The sequence below is a fragment of the Heptranchias perlo genome, chromosome 2 (assembly GCF_035084215.1).
Source record: "Heptranchias perlo isolate sHepPer1 chromosome 2, sHepPer1.hap1, whole genome shotgun sequence".
Taxonomy (NCBI): Eukaryota; Metazoa; Chordata; class Chondrichthyes; order Hexanchiformes; family Hexanchidae; genus Heptranchias; species Heptranchias perlo.
The window spans coordinates 136,407,556-136,413,555 of record NC_090326.1 but is presented as its reverse complement, the minus strand read 5'-3'; positions in this window follow the sequence as shown (position 1 = coordinate 136,413,555).

The window sequence follows — 6,000 nt, the reverse complement described above, 5'->3', positions numbered from 1 at the left end:
TTAAGAATCAACCACATTGCTGTGGGTATGGAGTCACATTTAGGCCAGACCGGGTAAGGATGGCAGGTTTCCTTCCCTAAAGGACACTAATGAACCAGATGGGTTTTTACGACAATTCAGTTTTATGGTCACCATTACTGATACTAACTTTTTATTCCAGATTTTTATTTTTAATTAACTGAATTTAAATTCCCCAGCTGCCATGGTGGGATTTGAACTCATGACTCTGGATTATTAGTCCAGGCCTACTGGATTACTAGTCCCATAACATAACCACTGTGCTACCGTACCAGGTAAACTTATCACCCAGGAGATATTTGGGTATCAGAAAATGTTATGAAATCATTATTCTCCTCCAATTGATTTATTAATAAAAAGGAACATTTGTTCTTACTGGGCAGCTATGACCAATGGAGAATCCAAGGTTCAGTCAGGGGACTTTTGCTGTTATTATATTTATAAATGACCTGGAAGAAGATATTTAAAGAAGACATTGGTGTGAAAAAGCAGGATGCTTCAAATAACAGGATAACATTCATAGATGTGGATACTTGACATTAGGGTATTTGAACCACAAATGCTGTTTAATTGAGAAATATAAATAGAATATTTTTGATGGAAAAAAATGACAATTAGGATGACAAAATCATAGAAAGGTTACAGCATAGAAGGAGGCCATTCAGCCCATCGAGTCCATGCCAGCTCTATGCAAGAGCAATCCAGCTAGTCCCACTACCCCCCCCCCACCCCCCCCCCACCCTTACCCCGGCAAATGTTTTCCTTTGAAGTACTTATCCAGTTCTCTTTTGAAGGCCATGATTGAATCTGCTTCCACCACTCCCTCGGGCGGTACATTCCTGATCATAACCTCTCGCTATGTAAAAAGGTTTTCCTCATGTCACCTTTGATTCTTTTGCCAATCACCTTAAATCTATGTCCTCTGGTCCTTGACCCTTCCGCCAATAGGAACAGTTTCTCTCTATCTAGACCCTTCATGATTTTGAATACCTCTATCAAATCTCCTCGCAACCGTCTCTGTTCCAAGGAGAACAACCCCAGCGTCTCCAGTCTATCTAAAGTCCCTCATCCCTGGAATCATTCTAGTAAATCTCTTCTGCATCCTCTCTAAGGCCTTCACATCTTTCCTGAAGTGCGGTGCCCAGAACTGGACACAATACTCCAGTTGTGGCCGAACCAGTGTTTTATAAAGGTTCATCATTACGTCCCTACTTTTGTACTCTGTGCCCCTATTTATAAAGTCCAGGATCCAGATCTCTCTGTTCCTGTACCCCTTTTAGAGTTGCGCCCTCTAGTTTATATTGCCTCTCATCATTCTTCCTACGGAAATGTATCACCTCACATTTTTCAGCATTAAATTTAATCTGCCACGTGTCCGCCCAGGCCACCAGCCTGTCTATATCCTCTTGAAGTCTATCACTATCCTCCTCACTGTTTACTACCCTTCCAAGTTTTGTGTCATCTGCAAATTTTAAAATGGTGCCCTGTACACCCAAGTCCAAGTCATTAATATATCAAGAAAATCAGTGGTCCCAGCACTTACCCCTGGGGAACACCACTGTACACCTCCCTCCAGTCCAAAAAATAACCGGTCAGCACTACTCTCTGTTTCCTGTCACTTAGCCAATTCTGTATCCATGTTGCTACTGCCCCCTTTATTCCATGGGCCGCAATCTTGATGATAAGCCTATCGTGCGGCACTTTATAGAAACATAGAAAATAGGAGCAGGAGTAGGCCATTCGGCCCTTCGAGTCTGCTCCGCCATTCAGTATGATCATGTGGTGGAGAATTCCACAGGTTCACCACCCTCTGAGTGAAGAAATTTCTCCTCTTCTCAGTTCTAAATGTCCTACCCCATATCCTGAGACTGTGACCCCTCGTTCTGGACCCCCAGCCAGGGGAAACATCCTCCCTGCATCCAGTCTGTCTAGTCCTGTCAGAATTTTATATGTTTCAATGAGATCTCCTCTCATTCTTCTAAACTCGAGTGAATACAGGCCGAGTCGACCCAATCTCTCCTCATACGACAGTCCTGCCATCCCAGGAATCAGTCTGGTGAACCTTCGCTGCACTCCCTCTATGGCAAGTTTTTCCTCTCCTAGGTAAGGATTTATCAAATGCCTTTTGAAAGTCCATGTACACATCAACTGCATTGTCCTCATCTGCCCTCTCCTGTTACCTCATCAAAAAACTCTATCAGGTTAGTTAATCACGATTTGCCTTTAGGGAAAGCCAGCACGGATTTGTTAATCAATCCACCCTCGTCCAAGTGACTGTTAATCCTGTCCCAGGTTATCGTTTCTAAAAGTTTACCCACCAATGAGGTTAAACTGATTGGCCTATAGTTGCTGAGTTTATCATAGAAAGAACCATAGAACCATTGAAAAGATACAGCACAGAGGGGGACCATTCGGCCCATCATGTCTGCGCCGGCTCGAAGAACAACCAGGTGCCCATTCTAATCCCACCTTCCAGCACCCGGTCCGTAGCCCTGCAGCTCACGGCACTTTAGGTGCAGGTCCAGGTACTTCTTAAAAGAGTTGAGGGTCCCTGCCTCTACCACCAATTCGGGCAGCGAATTCCATACACCCACCCTCTGGGCAAAAAAGTCTTTCCTCATGTCCCCTCTAATCCTTCTGCCAATCAGCTTAATGTCCTATGTCCTCTAGTTCTTGAGCTCTCCACTAGGGGAAACAGGTACTTCCTATCTACTCTATCTGGGCCCTCATAATTTTGTACACCTCAAATCAAGTCACCCCTCAGCCTCCTCTGCTCCAAGGAAAACAATCCCAGCCTATCAAATCTCTCCTCGTAGCTGCAATTTTCAAGCCCTGGCAACATTCTTGTAAATCTTCTCTGCACTTTCTCCAGAGCAATTACGTCCTTCCTGTAATGTGGTGACTAGAACTGCGTACAATACTCCAGCTGTGGCCTTACCAGCGTTTTATACAGTTCCATCATTACATCCCTGCTTTTGTATTCTATACCTTGGCTAATAACGGAGAGCATTTCGTATGCCTTCTTCGCAACCTTATCAACCTGTACTGCCACCTTCAGGGACCTGTGCACATGCACTCCAAGGTCTCTCACTTCCTCTACCCCTCTCAATATATTCCCGTTTACTGCGTATTCCCTTTTACTGTTTGCCCTCCCTAAGTGCATTACCTCACACTTCTCCAGGTTGAACTCCATTTGCCACTTTTCCGCCCACTCCACCAACCCATTGACATCTTCTTGGAGTCTACAGCTATCCTCTTCACTATCAACTACACGGCCAATTTTTGTGTTATCTGCAAATTTGCCATTCATGCCCCCTACATTCAAGTCCAAATCATTAATATATATACCACAAACAGCAAGGGACCCAACACTGAGCCCTGTGGCATACCACTGGAAACGGATTTCCATTCGCAAAGACATCCATCGACTTTTACCCTTTGTTTCCTGTTACTGAGCCAATTTTGGATCCAATTCGCCACATTTCCCTGTATCCCATGGGTTTTTACCTTTCTGACCAGTCTGCCATGTGGGACCTTGTCAAATGCCTTACTAAAATCCATGTAGACAACATCCACTGCACTACCCTCATCAATCCTCCTTGTCACTCCCTCAAAGAATTTAATCAGATTTGTAAGGCATGACCTTCCCTGAACAAATCCATGCTGACTACCCCTGATTAAACCATGCCTTTCCAAGTGACAGTTTATCCTATCTCTCAGTATTGATTCTACTAGTTTGCCCACCACCGAGGTAAGACTGATCGGCCTATAATTGTTCAGCCTTTCCCTCGTACCCTTTTTAAACAATGGTACTACGTTTGCAGTCTTCCAGTCCTCCGGTACCTCCCCTGTATCTAGTGAGGATTGGAAAATGATCCTCAGAGCATCCGCTATTTCCTCCATGGCATCCTTCAATAGCCTAGGAAACAATCCATCCGGCCCTGGTGACTTATCAACTTTCAAGGATTCCAGTCCCTCTAGTACTTCCTCTCTCGTTATGTTTACCTTATCCAATATTTCACACCTCTCCTCTTTAACTACTACGTCCAGATCATCCCTTTCCTTTGTGAATACGGAGACAAAATATTCATTTAAAACCCTACCCACATCCTCTGCTTCTATACACAAGTTACCTTTATCATCCCTGATAGGTCCCACCTTTTCCTTAGCTATCCTCTTGTTCTTAATGTATTGATAAAACATCTTTGGGTTTTCTTTAATCTTACTAGCTAATATTTTTTGATGCCCTCTCTTTGCTTTCCTTATTTCCTTTTTTACATCATCCCTGTACTTTCTATACTCCTCTAGGCTTTCTGCAGTATTTAGTTTTCTGTGACAGTCATAAGCTGCTTTATCTTGTCCCATATACTTCAGGGGGCTCTAAATTTGGCAATGCCACCCTTTGTCTTTGAGGGGACGTGTTTGCATTGTACCCGTAGAATTTCACTTTTTAGTGCCTCCCACTGGGTTGCCACTGATTTCTCCTCAAGTAGTTGTGTCCAGTGCACTTCTGCAAAATCACCTCTTGATTCTGTAAAATTTGCCTTCCCCCAATTTAAACCTGATTTAACTCTTCATTAACTTTCCATAATAATGCTAAAACTAACTGAATTGTGGTCACTATCCCCAATATGGTCACCCACTGTCACTTCACCCACTTGCCCATCATCATTTCCCAGGACTAAATCTAGAATTGCAACCCCTCTTGTTGGGCTTGTCACGTACTGGCTAAAAAAGTTCTCCTGGACACCGATCAAGAATTTTGCTCCCTCTGTGCCCCTTACACTGTTTGAATCCCAGTTGATGTTAGGGTAGTTGAAGTCCCCTACTATTATTGCCCTCTTATTTTTGCACTCAGAAATTTGCCTACATATTTGTTCTTTTATCTCCCTTTCGCTATTCGGGAGTCCATAGTACACTCCTAGTAGTGTGACTGCCCCTTTTTTATTTCTTAGCTCAACCCATACGGCCTCGATTGATGATCCATTTAGCATATCATCCCTTCTCACAACTGTAATTGATTCTTTAACCAATAATGCTACTCCCCTCCTTTTTTATCACCTACTCTATCCTGCCTGAAAACTCTATATTCAGGGATATTAAGCCAAGTTTCCTTATAGCAATGATATCATGCTGCCATGTGTCTATCTGTGCTCTTAGCTCATCTGCTTTGTTTGTAATACTCCTTGCATTGAAGTAAATACCCTTTAACCCCGTCAAATTCCTGTGCTGACCTTACACCCTTTGTTGAAGAAGTGTGTAACATTTGCACGTCTCCAGTCCTCTGGCACCGTCCCTGTTTCTACAGATGTTTGGAAGATTATGGCTAGTATCTCCCCAATTTCCACCCTTACTTCCCTAAGCAACCCTAGGATGCATCCCATCCAGACCGGATGACTTATCTACTTTAAGTATGGCTAGCCTTTCAAGTACCTCTTCATCATCAATTTTTAGCCCATCCAGTATCTCAACTATATCTTCCTTTACTGAGATACTCTGGCAGCATCTTCTTCCTTGGAAAAGTACCTCAGCTGTACCTTCTGCCTCCATGAGTAGATCTCCTTTATGGTCCCTAATTGGCCCCACCCCTCCTCTTACTACCCGTTTATTGTTTTTATGCCTGTAGAAGACTTCTGGATTGAAATGAGGGATACATTATTAAAGAAATCAAAAAGGTATCAAGGTAAATAGTTACCAAATATTTAAAGCATCACTGCACAACATGTCAGCAGTTCTGAAAGTAAAGAAAGGGTGGTGTACATCAATATATTCATAGGACATAAGTTTAGGGAAGTGCTGCTGACATATTACGAAGCAGCTCCTAGTTCACATTGATTGTATCCGGTGTGACCACCATAAAGGCAGTGAAAAGAACTCAGTGGGCTTAATTTTTGGACGTCCGAGCGGGTGGGCTCCGAAAATTGGGGATTCCCGGGGCGGGTCCAGAGCCCGGCTCCAACCCGCCCACTTCCAGGTTCCCCA